Here is a 19,397-nt window from a genome sequence, read left to right as displayed (position 1 = left end):
TTTTCTCTCACAGCTGAGGTTTTCAGCTGGCCCTTACATGAGGGGTACCTTTGCCGACACAGTAGGAATCAGAGGTGACTCCTCCTCGGTGTGACGAGGATGTCAGGCACGGGTGGTGGGGTCTTGTCTTCGTCTGGTCTTTAGACTATCCAGATGACCAGAAGAAAAGCAGGAGGTTACCTCCTCCCCAGCTGATGGGTTTTGGTAAGGGAACTTCTCACACCAGTCTTGGATGTTTCCTCCAGCTGGTGGAAGTCACCAAGGAGAGCTGAGGACTAGTACATGGGTGTTGCAGTAAACTAGCTGAATTTCGCTGTGGAGATCCTCGAAAAGATACAGTGTTGTTGACAGCAAGCGATTTTTTTAGAAAATGCTTGAAAAATTTTCTGTTCTTTTCCCGCAGATGTGGAAAAAGGACCAGGGAAGTGTTTCAGGCTTGCCATAATGCAGACATAATAAGCCTCGACATAATGCAGGATTACGTCTGAAATGGCTTTAGCATAGGCGCTGGTAATTATCTGGCTTTATTGGGGAAATGTAGGTCATCAGTAAGAAGTGAGCCTGTAGCCTCAAAATTGAAAAACGGGAGTTTCAAGTGAGGGCCAGAATGGTTTCCCCCTTGCCTTGCGGGCTGCTGGCTCGGTATCTCCGGCAGGTTTGTGCGTGCCTGGCCCAGTGGCAGAGCCCTGGCGTCCTGCCCGCCAGCTGCCATGCTGTGCCCTTGGCTGGTGGGGTCAGCAGCCCCGGTCCACTGCCCCCTGCACTCGAGGGAAAGGGCAAACCCCAAGGAAGAGCTCCGCGCTGCTTACACCTGGCTTTGCAGTGAAATAGGCTCCCCCCTTGCCCTGAAGGTCCTGCTTTTAGTGGAAACCCGACCTCCTTTTGCCTCATCTTTTCCTCCTGCCTCATGTGTTTTGGCTTGCGTTTGCCTCGCTTCCCTTCCCTGTATTTTCCCTCCCATCACCTTTACATTGTGCTTTTTTTACTCATTTTCTTGTCCGCTTCCTTTGCTATGTGTGTTACAACATGTATTTGTTGATCGGTGTCCTTTTCTTTTACAGAGGTTACTTCGACTTGCTCTGGGGCTTTCCTTGTCTTAGTGCTCTTCTGCTCCTTTCTCTCATCTCTCCTTTTCCTTGCTCCTCCTGTTCTTACCAAAATTCACACTACCCTCTTGACATGCTTTGTCCTTTTTTTGCTCCTTTCAGTCTCAGGTCCCTTCATCATCCCACCTACAGCACTTTTTCTTCCAGTTTCCTTTACTGGAAACTTCACATGAATATCCCAGAGCCTCCTTCAGTGCTTCATTTCCAGAAGAATTTGAAGGTGCTGTTGTTCCTTAGGGTTTACTGCAGGTGAGACTAGTTTCAAAGAGCAATATTGCTGGACTGCGGCCAAAGCATCAAACCCTTTGCTGTGTTATGCAGGGTAGGTGAGGGGGTGAACGTGACCACCACCTCCATGTCTTAGCCATGAAGATTGAGCCTGGATTTTCAAAAGCCCCTGGAGAAGTTTTTAGCTCAAACCCAGCCAGAGAGATGCACTAGAACTTGGTAGGGCTGATAGTGCGAGAGCACATCAGGTGCTGGTTCCTCACTCGTCCCTATGTGGGATACTGGTGGTGAGCAGCCGTGCTGCTGCAACAGATCACTGCACGGTGTGCTGCTGCTTCGGCTGGTGTCCAGGGGCTCAGCACGGGGCTGCTGCATACAGGTAACCAAGTACCTCAGCCAGGCTCGGTGGGTGCTCTGCAGAGGGGGCTTGAATCAAGCTTGTCCTTGCAGGACCCCCATCGGTGCATGGGCAAGAGGAGGGGGGAGAGAGGGGGGCACATGGGCACGGGCGCAGGTGTCTGAGCGAGGGTAGCCTTGGCAGCAGGAGGAGCTGGGAAGGCAGCTGGGAGGGAGTAAAGGTCTGTGCTGGGGAAGTACCTCTGTCCTCCCCCCCACAGCTTCCTCCCGCTGCCCCTCGCCCTCACTCAATTAAAACCGCGCTGCTTGATGGGACTTCAGCAGGGGTAAATCAAGGCAGCAGCTGCAGACACCAAGCAGAGCTTGGGTGCTGCTACAGAGAGGGGCGCCCGCTCTGCCCAGGGAGCGCAGAAACTTGCCCCGAGCCCAACACGTGCTTGCACTTCCTTCCAGCAGGTGCCTGTACCTGCAGTCAACAGACCACCACAACTCTCACCCCACCTGTGCTCCCCCACCTTTCCCAAATGCCCCGTCTTTCAGCCAGAAGCACCTCTCAGCAGCAAGCTGCCCTCTCTGCCCTTACCCTCCTGGCATCCCTGGGGGAACTGGGGAGGGGGCTCCCCCCTGCTCCGCATCCCTGTGCGGTCAGGCAGGTATATAATGGAACACCGCATGGGGTGGTGGTGCTCAGCTCTCACCTCCTCACCTCTCGGGCTCCCCGCTGGCAGAGCTCTGCTCTTGCAAAATTTGTTAGTGAGCGCATCAGCACCTGTACAAACTCCTCCTGGCTCTCTGAGCAAGGCCCCCAAGCGAGAGCACATATTACAGATTGCTCACGTAGGGGAGGAGGAAAAAGGCAGCTCCTTCATCCTCCTTTGTGCAGCGCCCGCCCTACCACTTGTGAGGAGTGCTCATAGCCACGGTGTGTGGTGCCTGATCCGGGGGACAGGTCTCCCCAGGGTCTTCTCATAAAAAAGCGATGAGAAATGGCTTCCCTGGAGGCTTCTCTCCCCATCGCCAGGAGGGTGGCTCGTCTCCCTCCCTGCCTTTGTGGCCCTCCGAGCACTCTCCTGTGCCACCTCTTCCCATCACCTCCAAATTTTTTGCTTTCAGGTCTGCTCACTCTACCTCTGGGGTCCTTCCTTCAAACACGCTTCTTTCAGAAATCCTTCTGATAGCTTGTTCTCATTATCTTAATGAATAATTAGTGAGTGAATCCATCAATGTAATTCCTGTGCTCTTTCTCCTTGTCTTCAAGCAGCATGAGTTATACCTCTGCTTTGTGATGAGCTGGGCCAACGCTCTGCAGCATGCCAGGGGTTTCCACGGGATGGGGAAATATTCAAAGGCACAGAAAATCTTCTGTGCGACTGGCTTTGAGAGAATTCAGTTTTTTAGAGGAGATTATTAAGGCTGGCTGGGGAAGAGGGTAAAGTAACAAATACAAAATTAAAAAAAAAAAAAAAGCTGACTGAGGGCTATTTTTTCTCTTGTAGGAGAAAAGCAAGCAGGGGCACTGAAACTGAAAACACATTGGAATTTCCAGTTGGCCTTTGGAGCTTGCTGGATGCCTCAGTCCACCACCAGCAAGGAAAGGGCTGGCTGCCTGTAAGCTCCATCTCCAGCAGAGCTTTGCTTAACTGAGGCACCAAAACTACCTGTGATGCCAGTGTGCGTTGTGCAGATGTTTAAAATAGGGTAATGCAGGCTCTGCTGATACCCATTGAGGTTCTGGCTGGGCTTCTTTCCAGTCAGGCTGAAAAGGATGCCACCTTGCACAAAAGGAATAAAACAAATATTTGTATGCAGAGTCTTGGATAGTTTTGTGATGATATTTGAATTTAAGCATTCATTAAAACTGAAATTGCTCCGAGTCAGTGGGTGAGCTGGGAGGGAAAGACAGATAATGCTACTGTGAATGGGGCCATATAGCGATGCTTTGCTCCCAGCAGATTGTGCAGATCCTGGTAATGTTTTGTCTTTATGTGTTTCTCACCTTCTGTCTTACCTCTTTAACTTTCTGAAGGAGCAGGGAAATAATTGAACGCTGTGCTGACTTTCTAAGTTGTTGTAAATAGCTGTGAGAGCCACTGTTTCAGGATGGTAAAGTCAATTTCTTGCCACTCTGCGAGCTATCGACAGGCTCTGGGGAGGCTGCAGCAGCCAGCACTGTGCTGCCCTGGCTCCTGCTTTGTGCTTTGGAGGGTAAGGTCCCGGGGGGCTGGGAGCACGGCATTACCACCCCAAGGCCATCCAGTTCCATTCGAACCCACGGCAGCAGGACCCCGCTCACATTTCCAGAAGGATTCACGGTTTCATCCTTTGCCGCCTCCTTGCAGTTTAATCAGAGGCACCTGGTCCCTGTCACTGCCAGCTCCGAGGCACTATGTTTAGATGGATCGGTGTGGTGGTCCCTTCCTCATGTCGGTGGGCCACGCTAGAAATAGCGGTAACATAATACATTAAATAAAGCAGCACTTACATTAGCAACAGTAGAGAATTTTATTCGGTAACTTACAATAGTTACTCAGAGTAGAACCTCTTTGCATTGTATGATTTTATACTGAATTAAATTTATTCTGTTCCACCCCATTTTGCACTCCATCTTTTTTCTTCCCCCTCCCCCATCGTCCCTCCCCCTCCGCCCCAGATACCACCGGTGGAAAATGCCGTAAGTGTTACGGTAGGAGGGAAGTTTGGGTATCTGCAATTGAAACAACAGAGGTAATATTGTACCTGAAAAAGGAGTAAAAGAGCTTTTTAGGAAGGGTGTGACAATCACAGCATTCAGATAGTCCTGCTAAATGTTGAAGAGTGGAATAACTCTTAGAAGAAATGAGAACATATCCTGTGTAGAGTCTCAAATGTACCAACAACTCACTCAGAGGAAGGCCAAGTTTGCAACTCACAATTCCAGTTTTCTTTTTTTTTTTTTTTCTTTTTCCCTCACCCCGCAGAATACAAGTAGAATGCAGTATATTTGTTGATATTTCATTTATATTTCTGACAATTTTTACAGCCAGGAGTGGTAAAGCAATTAATTAAAAATCACGAGTATCCGGATGACTGGAATCTGTGGTAAACTGCATCCAAAAAACCCCAAAAACCACCACCACTAAATATGTAGTCCTAGAGCTAGGCAAAAAAATCCAAAGCCAACAAACCCAAGGCCAAACAACCTATGAGAGTTGTTTAAATTGTCAATATTTTGGAAAAAAAAGCCTGTTTGGAATGACCTGTTAAAAGTATTTTCAACAAATCGGCATTGTGAAAAATGGCTCATTTGTCACATTGGGTTGTAAAAGTATCAAAAGATTTCTTTTCAATGCTCATTTTTTTCATTTTTAGAAGGGAAATTTAATTTCAAAGCTGAAAGCCATTCCAAACTCAAGACTGAAATGTTCCATGAAAAATGTCATTGGTTTTAAACATTTTTAATGAAAATTTTGCAAAGTTCATAGCTTCACAGAATGTTTTGCTGTGTTCAGTTCTGAATTTTCCTGCAAGGCAAGTTACTGGTGAAAAGCTTTCACAGACAGGACAAGGGTACAGCAGGGCAGCTCTCTACCCAAAATCTGCTGTAACCCATGATGACAGCCAGTGTATTTTGTGATATTTTTCAACCAAGGTTCCTCATATTCTTTGCACACTTAATGAATTTCTTGCTTAGCTTGCTCCTGTGGTGCAGTCCTGGGTGAGCCACAGAGCAGTCCCGCCGCAGCCCTGTCCCTGGGGGGGACGCACTGGGGTGCACCCAGGGCACGTGGCTGCGCTGCTCCATCACCCCTGTGCCAGGAGAGTGGGCGCTTCTCACCCCCCGGCTGGAAAGCACCCTCACCTTCCTCTGCTGTTGGAGCAGCAAGAAATTGGTGGGTTTCTGTGGGCTTTTCAACACCGCTGATATTCCTAGCTGATAAAAGGGAAGGAAAGCTCCCATGTGTTTCCCACGGAAAATACACCGTGTCTCCTGCTGATCCTCCTGCAGCTCTCGCGAGGGGCAGCCTCCATGGGCCCATGGCAGCAGGTAAAGCAAAACACTTTTTTTCTCGTTGGTCCCACCCTCCATGTGCGGGGGCAGGGAGTTGTGGGAGTTCCCTCCTGGTGCCTGGCACCCCCCTCCCCTCCCAAGGGCGCCCCGGCTCCCCCCAGCCTGTGCACCCTCCCCTCGGAGCCGCTCGCCTCTGTCCCTCCAGGCGGCCGGGCAGCTCGGGGGCAGCATTCCCAGCCCCCCAGGGCTGTGCTTCTGGCTGCCCCACATCCCCTGTCCCCTGGCAGGGACCCCCTGCCCTCACACCTGCTGCCTGGGCACGGGCAGAGGGGGCACGGAGCAAAGAGCCGGGACGTGCTTCCCACTTGTGCTGGAGAGACAAGGTCACGGCTAATGGAGCATGTGCGGGGCTAATGTGACCTCAGAGCACTTTAAAGGGCCGTATCCTTTCCTTCCGTGCCAAAGGAAGAACTATTGCAGGCAATTTGGCAGGAACTACCCAGCGATTAATTGAGCGACAATTTCCACCGCTGTAAAGCTCCGTTGTGAGGGTATCGACGGCCGAGTGAGTGATGCCTCCCGGCTGCAGGTATGCGCGATTGGGGAGTCAGTAATGACAGCGACTTCTGCTCGAGAAATAGGCTTTTGCAGGAATGAGTAAAGGCAATTAAGTTCTATATTATATGCAATGCTATGCGTATTTCTGTGCTTCTCGATTTTTTGATAAGAAACAGTCCAGTTCAAGCCTAGACGGAGAGAAGCTAGCTGGCCATTGATCCTGGCTCCTAATGTTGCTAAAGGCAGCCCAGGTTGAAAAGGTCTGATCCTTCCCCCTTCTGTGCCTTGGCACCCTGTCTGGAGGTGGCTCTTAATGTGGGCGGTGTGGGGAGCAGCACTTCTGGGGAGGACCAAGGAGGGGGGGCATCCCTTTTTGCTGTGCTGGACACCCCAGTACCTCAGGGCTCCCTTGCCATCTTGCTTTTGAAGTGGGGCCGGGTCCTCCACGGCAAGTTGCCAGCTGGGAAGAGGAGCCTTGAGCTTGGAGAAGCAGGCTGCAGGGTTTGAGGAGGCTGCCAGGGCACACTGCTGTGCCTGTCCACCCTGGTGGTGTGGGATTCATTCAGCTGCTGGGGCTTGTGCCTCACCAGTTATGTTGCAAGTCCAGGGGGCGGAAACAGATACACCGAAGCAGATGATGAACATTATTCATTATCCTGATTTTGTTGGGAGGGCTCAGCAGTTCAAGTGCTGTGAGGGTGTAACCAAAGCACTAAGAACAGAGAGCTGGCTTGTCATGGTGCTTGGGAGAGGAATGAGAAAATAAGTGGGGAGAAGGGAGTTTGAATGTGTGGGAGAGCGCTGGTGGCTGAAGGCTTAGCCCCTTTGAGCAGTCATCTCTCTTCTTGTATCACTCTCCCAGCTGGAGGTTTTGTGGGGGTGTTGCAGCTAACTTTCAAGCTGGATGAAGTTGACGGAAGCTCAACAGGGAGTTTTCCTCGCTCCTGCCATAACATCTGAGGGGAGAGAGCACAGGAGGGGCTGCTCCCACTGGACATGGGAGGCTTCCTGCTGCCTCCAGGGACATCCCAACTCCACACTGGTCCCTCCCTCAGCATGCAGTGCTGGGGACTTTTCATGGTGTAGCCTCCTAAACTCTGGGGTTCACCTCAGTCCTCTTCGCCAGCTCTAGATACAATGATTTTATGGTCAAGTGGTAAAACCTGCTTGTTCTCCAGACCTCCCCTGGTGATGGGAGCCCACAGGGCACCAGCGCACGGCACTTGGCTTAACTGTCCCACTGGTAGAGGACACGCAGTAAGTTATTCATGTTTCAGATGAGATATGAATCCTAAATACTTGCTAATCCTTGTATCCACAGCACAAACCCATACAAATGACAAGATGTGCAGAGCTTCAGCTCATTAGGAAGAGGCAATTATGAAGCGAACTACAGCACTGGGCAGTGGTGGGTAAAACTCAGATGTTTAATTTGATATGGAAAAAAATGAGGTTCAGAGCTTGTATTGTCTAATTCCCAAATTTACAAGCCTGCCAAACGTATCAGGGTACTGCTAGAATGAATGACTTCTGTTTTTAGCCAGAATAGATAGTCTCTGTGTTAGTATAGCCCTCTCATTTCCAGTCCTGGATGGGTTTCAAGTGCGACAAAGAATTTTAAGATAAGTTGGAAAGATCATAGCAGGAAGGTAAGGAAATTGTATGATCTCTTCTGGCTTCATAAACCAGCCAGTTCCAGATGGATCTGGGCTATGGGTATAATCTAATTCCCATACTCCTGTTTCTTCCTACGTAATTTCTCCATATCACAAAATACTTCTGTAAGGCAAATGCCTGTACTGGATTGGGTGGGAAAGATTAAGCACAGTAGAAAAGCAAAGCAAAGCTTGATACATTCAAAATATCTTTCATCATTTCAGAAGCCTTTCCCTATCCCTTCCCTTGGTATTACTGATGGATGCAGCCTATCTGGAAAATGGACATGCTTATGCTGCTATATAGAGTGGGTTTTGAGTGAGTCCTGAAAGATTTTAACTCATCCATCAATTGATTATATTGTCATTGCTACATAAGACTATTCAGCATAGAGCATCTATTACTGGGGCTCTGATTGAAACATTGCCCTTGTTGTACAGAACTATTAAACTTTGTCTCTTTGAAACGAAATGTGAAATGTTTCTTATCTTGCAAAAAAGACAGATTTATTCTCAGCCTTTTGAAAAACAGGTACATGAATCTGAAAATGTTTCTTTTAGTGGGTGCATCTACAGGTGCTGGGTTTCCACTGGTAAGGCTTGATTTCTCCTTCGCCTCCAGTGACAATACCGCGCTGTGAGGCCTGGCGCAGTAAGAAGGGTGACACGCGTGTGTCCTTCCCCCAGAAGGCCCACATGCTGTGAAGGGTGGCACACGTGTGTCCTTCCCCCAGAGCCGTCGCACACATGGCGTGCCACAAGCTTCCCCAAGGGCTGCACGGGACCTGTGCCAGGGCTGGATTTGTTGGGTTGTTTTGTTTTCTGGGTGGTTTCTTTGTTTCTTTGGTTATTTTTTTCCTCCCTTAAAAGGTTATTAGGAACTCGCAGCTCCCCCAGTGTCTTGGAAGGGGCTGCCATGGCTTGGGAGTGCTGGGGGCCCCCGGGGGGGCTGGAGACCCCTGCCTCTGGGCTGGGGCGGGTGCTGCTGCTGGGTGATGGTGCAGCCCATGCCTGCCTCCACCTTGCTCTCCGCAGCTTCTCCCTGCTCGCCTTTCCCTCCTAGCCCCTGCTTCTTTCCCCTCTCCCTTTCCTCCCTCCCTCGCCACTTTCCCACCAAAGTGCCAGGAAGAGCCCTGCTCCGGCGGTGTGCAAATCCTGCCCTGGATGCCGGGGGGCCTGGGCATCCTCTGCCCAGGGGCTGGGCACCCCGAACCTGGCTCTGCACCGGGGCCTTCACCTGGAAGTGGCAGGGAGGGGAGCGGGGCTGGCAGCACAAGGGGACACCGTGGTGCCCAGCTGACTGGCTGCACTTTTCCACGTTGGGCTGTGTTTTCCCCCGTGGCAAAGCCCTGCCAGGCTGTGCTGTGCACTCGCTGGGTGTGCGAGGGAAGCAGGGTGCTCATCCTGCACAGCCCCTGCCCCCAGTGCAGTGCACCTCAGGTGCCCCTTACGGCAGAGCTCCTGGGGCTGCAAACAGCGGGGCCAGGGGGACGTGGTTGAAGGGGGTTGCTCAGATGACCAGAAAAAGGTTTCGGCTTCCCAAGTGACCTGTGGCTGCGGGAGGATGCTGCTGCCCGTGGGCAGTGCTGAGCACCTATGATTCTGTGCAGCACCTTTGGTTTCAGCAGGGGGAGGGACGAGAAATGCCTCTTGCTGCAAACCAGCTGCCTTTAGGCCGTTTCAGGTTGGACAGTTCAGCAATCAATTGTACAAATCAAAAGGCAAAATTAGGCTGGGAGGCTGTAGATAAGGACTCCTAGAGTGTCTGTGAACCTGGTAATGGTAGTTTATTACTGCTACGGCACTTTCTAACCAGCAGCTTCACAGCTGCCACATCAGTGTCTGTGAGGCAGAAAGGTACTATTTCCACCTCTAAAAGAAAATAAGCTCCATGCAAATAAACCGGCCTTCTCAAGTAGCACAGGGAGTTCACAGCAGGACAGGAAAGAAGGCAGCAGAACCCCTAAACCCTGCATGCCACTGGCTATGTAGAGAAATGTGTAAACATAACTGTTAGCACAGCTACGTCTAAATATTTAGCCTAGAGTCTAATGCTAGGTGGTCCTCTGAAAGCTACTGCCTCTAGCTAGTGCTGTGGCAGCCCTGAGGCTAGGGATCATGAAGCTGCTGTTCAAAAGCACCTCCACACTCCTGGAAAATTTTTCTCCATCAGATAGTATCTTTATTATTTTCTGTAATCAAATTGCACAGCCTGAACAGAAGATAGTGCTCAATGCAAAGTTGTGTTTCTTCTGCAGACCGAAAGCCTGGAGCTTGCCGTCCCTGCAATGGCTGTAAACAGCTCCTAATGATGCTAAGGACCATAGATGGGCATCAGGAGGAGCCCAGGCTTCATAAAGAAGAAAAGAAGCCTGTCACTGGGGCATCATTTCTCCAGGAGCTGCCAGGAGCACTGTGTCTTTTGAGTGGTTCCTGTTCACAAAAGTAAAAAACCTATGTCATTATTTTGTATTCCCTGAGAGCTCGAAGGAGGTAGCCCACCCCAGGCTGCCTTCAAAAGCAAAGATCCTGTGATCAGCAGCGGCAGCGCTGCGAGAGCTGGCGAGGGGTGTGAGGGAGGAAGCAGAGAGCTGTGAATGATGGACACTGCTTGGATGTGGATTAAAAAAATATGCCAGTGGGAATGCCTCTTAGTGGTGCCTGTGTGACAGTAGCAGGTGCCTGACAGCGTGAAGTCATCACCTCTGTCTTGTGGGTGTCCTGCTGTGAAGGGTGAAGGCAAGAGGTGGAAGGGGAAAGGGTAGGTGGCAGAAAATGCAGTTTGGGCACAGCTCCCCAGGCTGGTGTCCCTTCCATGAGGTCTGCGGGGAGGGAAGAAGCTCTTGCAGACCTGCTCTGTGGAGCCTCGAGTTTCAGCCCTCTCTGGAATAAACAAAATTCATTCACCTTGGTCTGTTGAGATACTTCCCATTTTCCTCACTTCTCCTCGAAATGAAAGTCTTTGTGCAGAAAGCAATGTTCTCTCTACCTGTATTCCCCCCTCCGAAGCCTGAGCCTCTCCTCAGCTTGCTTTGCTTGCTTTGCTCCAGCGCTGTGTCAGCGTGCAACATCCTTTTCCAGGAAGCACCACACGCACTCGCTTTAAAAGCATCACGTTTCTTCCAGTTAGCATCCAAAACACATTAGCATCCAAATAATGCTAATTCTATTTTCCTGCCTAATTCTTCTTAATTCTAATGCTTAGTGACATGGTTTAGTGATGGACTTGGCAGTCCTGGGTTAATGGCTGGACTTGATGATCTCAAATGTCTTTTTCAACCTAAATGATTCTATGATTCTCTCCTTTGCTGGCCCTGATGATTATGAAGACATCTGCGTGTAAATACAAGTGGTCTTCTCCCTTTATCACCCCAGTTCCTTCAGGGATGCTGCAATCCAGTGCTTGTGGCATCACATTTCACCACCAGTGACTGCATTAAAGATGCAGCTGGCACCAGGCAATCTCTAAATCAGGCAGGCACCTGATAATGAAGCAGAAAGCAGAGGCTTGTGTGGAGGCAACGGGGTGGCTGCTAACCTGTGCCACCAGGAACGTAAAAGCTGTGGGATGCCTAAAATGTAATGTTTACCCGAGCAAGATGGAGAGTGTGATGGAAGGTGACCTCCCTGGCTGTCCTGAACAGGCTCTGAGATGGCCGCTGGGTGCCACTGATCCACTGTGGCCCTCTCCTCTGGGAGGTTTGCAAGGCTGGGGGTCCCCTCGAGACTGGGTAACCGGGTGGGGGTGCAGGGGCTTGGCTTGGCAGCACCCTGTGCTCAGGGCAAGTATCGTGGTGTGTGCTGGAGGCTGCTGAACTCAGTATGAAAGCAGTATGGGGAGCGAGCAGGAATGATGGCGAGAGACAGTACCTCTAAGAGGCTGAACGATGTTTCCATTTGGAACTCTCAAGTGTAAATGCAAATTGCAAATATTAAACACCATTTCCCAATAATGGATATGTTTTCCATTTGTGCATCACAGCCTACTAATGCCTGACTATTTCCATTCCATCTTCTGTTCTTGTTTTCCTGATTTGACATCTTGTCTTTTTTTTTTTTTTAACTTTTCCCAAACCCTGTATCATAGGTGTGCCTAAGGAACTGCAATGAAGGGAAATAACATTAAATAACATTTTCAGGTAGGAAGGGAAGCAGGGAGGGAGAGACCCCATGTACATCACCGTGGTAACAGCGGCAGCCTCGGTTTATACTTGCAGGTCATCGTGATCTGAGATGGTGGTGACCATGTGGGGCACAGCCTCGCTGCGTCCTTGCCTGGGTGGAGGGGAGTGGTAGCAAGCCAGGTGCTGACCTGCCAATAACACCTGGGGGGTTGCAGCAGCAGTGCTGGGCTACTTGCTAAATGTGCAAATTTAGCAAGTAGCGAATGTAAGCAGTGCAAATGTATGCATCTTCTTAAACACGCTGGCTGTGCGTGGCTGGCTGCCAGTGTGCCTCAGCCCCTGCCCGTGAGGTGGCCTCGGGGTGGCAATGGCAACTGCAGTGCCTGCTTCCAAGGCTGCGTTCCCTCGTGGTTCCGGATGTGGCAAGCCTGCTTGTCCTGGCTGAGGCTCTGTCACACGCCTCTGGGGCAGCAGCGATGGCCTGGCGCGACTGCCCCTCGCTTCGCAGAGGTTGGTGGCGCTGGTCGTGCTGTGGGACAGGGGCTAGGAAAGCTGTGAGGGACATGGCCATGGCTCTGGCAGGGCTCCTGCCCCGCTAGGAACATGGCAAGAAGGGGGGAGGTCCCCAGCAGCCAGGGGTTGCCTTACCCCTTCACTCTGGTCAGTGAGGAGCAGAAGAAGGGATCTCTGTGCACACTGTGCCTGCTGCTCCCCGTCCTTCAGCTGGTGCATCTTTCAGAGTTTGTTTTTCCATGTTCTAGGAGATCATAGTGCCGGAAAATGAGCTGAGCACTCCCCTCCCTTCTTCCCTTTCTTCCCTGCCCCCCTCCAAGCAAAGTAAATGGTGGCTGAAATATTTTTTTAAAAAGCTTTTTATTTGGCCTCCGAGAGTTTCTTGGGCTGTGCTTCTTCAGGTTTGTCAGCAGACAGAGATTTGTCTCCTTATTGCCAGCTGAGGCTGCACTGCCAGCTCAGGACTGTGTGGTCCAGAGTACGGGGAACAGCACCATGCCTTGCTGATGATGAGGACAGCAGGGCTGTGGGGCTGTTAACCAAAACAGACGTTTTGCCCCAAAACATCCAGAATTTCAGCTAGTGGGAAAGAGAGCTGACATTTCCTGGGTCTGTCAGCTAAGCATGGATCTGGCAGCCTCTCGTGAGGCCAGACTTTCTCCTCACCCATCCTGTTTTCCACAGGGTGTGGACCTAGGGTTTATTTTCTCAGTCTGGGTAGGTGAAGCAGGGCTGGGAACGAGCCACCAGCCTGGCTCTGCTGCGGCGCCGTGGTGAAAGGGTATGTGGCTCGCAGGGTGTTCTGTGCTGGAGCCTGCTCCTGGTCACACGTTTCGGCTTGAGGAACAGATGTATCTGCAGGAAGAGATTGATTTTTCTCTATTATTTGCACCAGAGTAAACCTCACATCCCACTAAAGTCAATGCTGTTACATCAGTGTAAAAAAGAAAATAATAAAAAAAAGAACCAACCAAAAAGCCCCACCACAAAATTGTAAGAAAAAGGAGGCAATGGTTTTGACATTTCTTTTTCTGGAAGCTAAAAATCTTTTTTAATCTTTGAAAATGATAATAGTTCTGTTCATGAGCATTAAACCCAGGAGCATTCAATGCCTTTTAGCAGAGCTTGGAGTTAAAATCAAACCTTTTTTTTTTTTTTTTTAATGGCAGTTTGTAGGAAAACAGCCTGCAGGGCCTGTGCAAAGGGAATGGCTGGAAATTCTTCTTTGCTGGTGACTGTTTTAAGTCACGTGGTGGTTTGGTCCTTATTTACTGCACCAGAACGTGTTCGCTTCTTAAAATAGCACAGAGGGGACAGACCAACAGTCAGGGGAAGGGCATTAGTGCAGTGTCAGTTCTCCAACAGAGATGCGAAGATATTTAGCTATATCTGTGGATATGAAAAAATACATTATCGCCTAGTGCCTCTTAAAACTAGGCAATTTATTTCCATTCTTCACGGATTAGTTGTCTATTGCCAGGATTTGTGGTAAACATCTGAACTAAAGGTAGGTGTAGGTTTGGCAACAAAAGTGATAAAGAAGCTGTGGAGGGCAATGAAAATTGATGGGGAGAGAGTGTGATGAACAGCATGAGTGTCATTATGGTCAAGTGACAGGGTAGAAGGTGGAAGAGAAAGAGAAATGGGCTGTTTGCAGTAATTTGGGTACCTTCAAACCACCTTGTTCAGCTGCCTGCAAACATCTGCTTGCTTTATTTACTGTTGCACTTCTCAGTAATGTCACTGCGGTTGAGCAAAGCCCCTTAAGTGTCTGTGCTCCTGTCTTTTTGTTTGTGGGAGGGAGTTTGGATCTTTTTTGCTCACTTTTCCCAAGAATAAAAGAAAAATATCCCCAATGTAAACAAAGCAGGACTATAACTGCTAGGACAAAGAGCTAAAAAACAACACTGGCTTTTAACTGAAAAAACACTCTTTCTTTAGTGCCCAGAGCTGATGTGTGAAAAGGGATCTTGGTTTTCTGGACAGCAGAGAGAAATGGTGGTTTTGGAGGGCAAGTGGATCGTTTGACGGAGGTAGGTTTTCCACTGGGAGCAAAGCTCACAGGGAAGACTTGCAAGTCTATTACTTTAGCACTAGAAGGTGGATTGGTTTCTCATGCAGTTTATAGAAAAAAAAAAAGAAGCAGTAAATGTTGCAATCCTCTGACATACGTAGCGCTTTCATTTGTGGCTGCCTCTGATGATAACGCAGTTACTTGTGGAGGCAGCTGGTCTTTGTCAGGTATAACGAAATCAAAATCCAGCCACTAATAAAAATGAAAGAAAAGGGTAAGAGAGAAAAATCCAGCAGCCTCTCACACCACTAGTGGAATTTTCATGACTTAAAATGTCAAAAAGAGTGGATGTGGCATACCCCCCCCTGCCCCTCCCAGCTTCTGTGACCCTAACTCTGCTGCCTGGTGCTGGTAGTCGTAACAAAAATACGAACTGTGTTCTGTTTTCTTTACCCAGACTAAAATATGGAGGGAAAGCGAAAATACATGCTGCTGGAAAGCAAACCAGGGAAACTTCAGAACAGGGAAAACTTCTGACTGAACAAATGCTATTAGATTTGGGAAATTCTGCTAGCTGGGATTCTGTTATGCTCAAAGCTCTGGGTAGCACCACAAGAAAAGTCTCCTTTTTGCTTATTTCCTTTTTTATTCATTTTGATTTAAAAATTGCCAGAAAGGTAGGAGGTGGACAGATGCGCTCTGTCAGACGTAGTGGGAGCTGGTTATGAAACTTGTGTGATGCTCCTTGTCTGCTTCGGCATAAAGTCATCCAGCAAATTGAAATCTCCTCCAACAAGGTTTTAAATTAAATTGACTGCTTTTGCATTGGGGCAAAACAGAAGCATTCATATAATCAATTAATGTGGCTCAGCTTTGGGACGGCAATCTCCAGTTGAGACAATAATGAACAGATGGGGCTGGTAGCTTATTAAATTGCTACCTCCGTGGCATCTGTGCCACGGACTGAAATGCAGGTGTGGGGTCATGCTTTGCATAAATGTATTGCAAGACCTTGGGAGAGGCTTTCAATTGCTTTCTGCCTCAGTTTCCCTTCTCTGAGAAAGCGTTTAAAGCATGAACTCTTTAGTGCCTGTTTAGGAAGCTGGTGCTCTGCCAGTGGCTCAGACCTACATTTGGAGTTGCTGACGGTGAAATAACGTTGGTTAGATGAGCTGTTTTAATAATGCTTTTGCGCTGATGTAAAGCCCCAGTTTAGATGCAGCTATATGAGCAAAAAAAAGTGCGGTGTTCTGCTGGTTGTCTATATTCTTTTTGGGAAGTGGTGTTTTTTTCCTGTGGGAGTGAGGGACTCTATGTGCCAAAAGCGAATGTCAGCGTGCTCTGCCTCAGCTCTGCAATGGCCAGAAGTGACGTGGATAGATGAGTGCCTCGCTAAACCTGAGGCAAGAGATACTGCTGGGGGCAGGGTGTCCTAGCTGCAGTCTGCCGCTGCGGCCGTTCGGCTTATGGATGGGCAGCTGGCAGAGCGAGCTCCTATCTACGCCACACACCCTGGGAAGATGTATCGGGGGTCTCGGCTAGAAGGGTTTGCCCATATAATCACACTTGGAAGCCTCTTCTAGCACAGAGCAAGCCTGAGCAGATCTCTAACCCTGCCTGCAGTACGTTCCCAATCTCACTTGTGTCTTTTAGCTGCTATAATGTAATTGCTGCTATTAATAATAAACTGACAGACTCTCTTTAAATAACTGTAAGGCTGATAGACTAGTATCGGTCGGGTGCTTCGAAGTTTGTCTAACAGCGGGGAGAAGGAGAACAGCTCCATTCTCAGCTCCTTGCGCAGAGAAGGGCTGGCGCCAGGAAGAGGCGGCAGATGGCTGACATGGCACCACGGTGCCTCGGGGACTTTCTGCAGAGCATTTGCTGAGCACCTCCCATGGCTTCTTTAGAAAAGGACACACTTTCCTGCTGACAAGCGGAATTTTGGGGCTCTGCTAGAAGCCCTCTTGACTTGAAGAAAGATTTTAGGTGGTGTAAGTTTCTGCGGTTCGTATGTGTGTAGCTGGTGGCTGGCAGAGCCAGAGTGGGAGAAGATTCCCAAGTCCAGGCTGCCCCTCCATTCCCCCTCCTTGTGGGAGCTGGGCTGCTGCTCCAATGACGAAGCCCACAAGGATATTCTGGCAGGTTAAAGAGACGCTTTAAGCCCATGAGGTGTCCTCCAGGAGCTGCAGTTTAGCCCAGACCCCTCAGCACCTGCTGTTGGGATGGTCTGTGAGTGCTGGGTTTACCTCTTTCATCCAGAAATGCAGCATCTTGAAAGGGGACTTGGGCAGAAGGCTGGGAGCCACGGGGTCACCGAGGCCAGTGATCAGAGCATGGCCACGGGCAGCAGCAGAGTGGAGGGGTGCTTGGGGGGAGGCAAAGGCTCCTCTGCTTTAACACCCTGTAGATCTCCAACAGGCAAAACCCAACCACTCAGGAGGGTTGTGAGGGGAGGGTATCCAAGGCTGGTGTGTCTCCAAGGCTGGGACCAAATGCCTCAGTTTCAAGGGCTTCAGTGGGGAACAGTTATTGCCCCCCCAGCACTACTAGCTGTAGTGTGCTTCTGCACACCGAGTGTTGTAACAGCGAGTGTGGCAGCATCAGCGTGTGGGTGCTATGCTCTGATATTCAGTAGGGTCCCCTGTCAAATGAGGGGGGGGGAACAAGATAATGAGCCAAGGAGAGAGAAGCCTGGCATGGGTATAAACTATAAAAGAGCTCGAGTGTTATCTGTGCGTCTTGACCTGAGTAGCTGAATTATTTTTTGGATGATCTGGCATGTTTATATGAGAACAAAATGAGTTTCTGGCCAGCGTGGGCATTTAGAGTAATTTTTGAATCCCTTTCAAAGCTTCATTAATATCTGCAATTACAGTCAGCTACAGCGCACTTGACCCAGTGTGCTGTTGTCACCAGGCTAAGCTGAATGAATCAAAAAACTTTTTGTCACAGATTCTGACCCTGCTTTGGCTACAGACACAGAGGATGAGTAGAAAAACCTTCTACCTGCATCAGGCAACCAGATCCGTGCGGCTATGTTACATTTGTTCCTCTTAAAACCATTTCTGTTTGCTTATACAAGTCTCTGATACTTAAATGTGACTATGGCGTTTCTGCTGTATTTAAACTGTTAGGTAAAATGATGGTTTCCAGTGATGAAGACAATTAAGCATGCAGGATATAATGAAACTTGATAGAGCCTCGGCTGCCATCCTCCCTATTAGTGTGCAGAGCTGTGCATGTGTGTCAGCGTTCACAGATTAGAGAAGCAATTAATCTGGGCAGGGTGAACATGAAACTGTTACTTAAGCACATTGGCAGATTGTGAGTCCCGGTCCCCGACTTTTTCATTAAGGTCACAACTCAAATTGCAACCAGCAATGCAGGTCTGTTCTTCTCAAATCCCATATTTCTAATCAAATTTAAGAGCTGATACTGGTGAATTACATCCCGGTGCCATAAATCCACATTGCCAGCGATTTATGCACCTAGTGCTAACTGACACAGTGATTCATATCTGCTACGATTAAGAGCTGAATGGCTTTATAGATCTTGATATAGTTTCCAAGGGGTTAGATTACTAAAACAACAAAATGTCAAGGAGTAACATTTAATATTTTTGCTCATGAACGAGCCTTGTGCGTTCGGACAAGCTCGTGAAGGCTCTCAGGCGTTTGGCACAAGCAGCACTAATAGCTGCAGCTGTTGCACCGCAGCGGGGCTGCAAGGTTTGCAGAGCACGTTTGCAGGGCCCGCGGCTGTCACTGTGCAAACAGGTGCTGCAGGGTCCTCCGAACACCCTTGGGTGCTGCATGAGGTGGGAAAGCAGCAGGGTAGGGAGTTGCCTGTTTAATTTCATTTTGAAAATCATATGTTAAAGAGAGTTCTATCAATGATCTACCAAATGTACTGGCGCTCAGAAAGAATGGAGAAAGGTGGTTTATAAATCACCCAATATCCACTTTAGTCTGCTTTTCAATTTTCATTTCTCAGAAACACAAATTGCAGCTGTTCCTTACGGTGTCTGATCTACCCTCTCAAGAAGCCAATTTCTTTTTTAATTTCCTCTGATGAGACTCAGAAGATGTTGGATAAAATATGAGGTGAGTTCTTTTATTTATTTATTTTTGAGGCAGCTTTCGGTGTGAGACATGTCATGGTTTGCTGCTTTGCTGCCAAGGAAAGTGCTCACCTCTTAAAGCATTCTTGATGGAAGCAATGTCGCTGAGGAGGAGCGTAAAGCAAAGCAGGCCTCCACTCTGGCTGGGGTGAAGAAAATAGAATCAGTAAAATGGGTAATCAAAGCAGGTGCATGACTTGAAATTAACCGAAACATTTTGAAAGGGAAAGGAATAGTAAAAAAGAGCTGAGCTGTAAAAGTTCTTACTGGCATATTTATTGCACCCTGCTAACCTGCAGTTAGGGAAGTTCCAGGTCTAATTCCCATCACACTCCATGATAATAAAGGTATTTTATTGAAATATTAGCAGCTGGGAAGGAACTTTGAAAAATGCTGTAAGAGAAGCTTTTCTGTATAAATAGGATTATGTGGAAGATTTCAGTACGGCAACTTAGTTGGCTATTGTATTGTTTTTTTCAGTTGCTGTGGGACTTTAAAGTCAGGGATGTAAACAGAGAAATCAGAGTTTTGGAACCAGCTGCTGTATTGCACATCAGCAGTCATTGCTGTCTGCAGTAATGCCAAAGAACTAGAAAAGCAAAATAAGAATTCCTTTACATGGCAAAAAGGGACATTATTTTCTAATAGTGTACTACAGAAAACCGAGGGGGAATCAGGAGGAATCTGAGGGCAGCCTATATTATTTCCCCCTTTTTGTGCAGAACTTAATG

The 19,397-nt window shown here is 48.8% G+C and overlaps 1 long non-coding RNA gene across 1 annotated transcript; it reads left to right on the top strand.

Annotated features, from left to right (window-relative positions):
* Window positions 1-6,025: 6,025 nt before the first annotated feature.
* Window positions 6,026-11,747, top strand: LOC119143637. Its single transcript, XR_005102759.1, has 3 exons — window positions 6,026-6,268; window positions 7,559-7,645; window positions 10,151-11,747. It is a non-coding gene; the product is annotated as an uncharacterized LOC119143637 (long non-coding RNA).
* Window positions 11,748-19,397: the final 7,650 nt, after the last annotated feature.

The sequence above is a fragment of the Falco rusticolus genome, chromosome 2 (genome assembly GCF_015220075.1).
Source record: "Falco rusticolus isolate bFalRus1 chromosome 2, bFalRus1.pri, whole genome shotgun sequence".
Lineage (NCBI taxonomy): Eukaryota > Metazoa > Chordata > Aves > Falconiformes > Falconidae > Falco > Falco rusticolus.
Note: the sequence above shows the minus strand (reverse complement) of the source record. Positions and strands in the feature narration are given on the sequence as shown.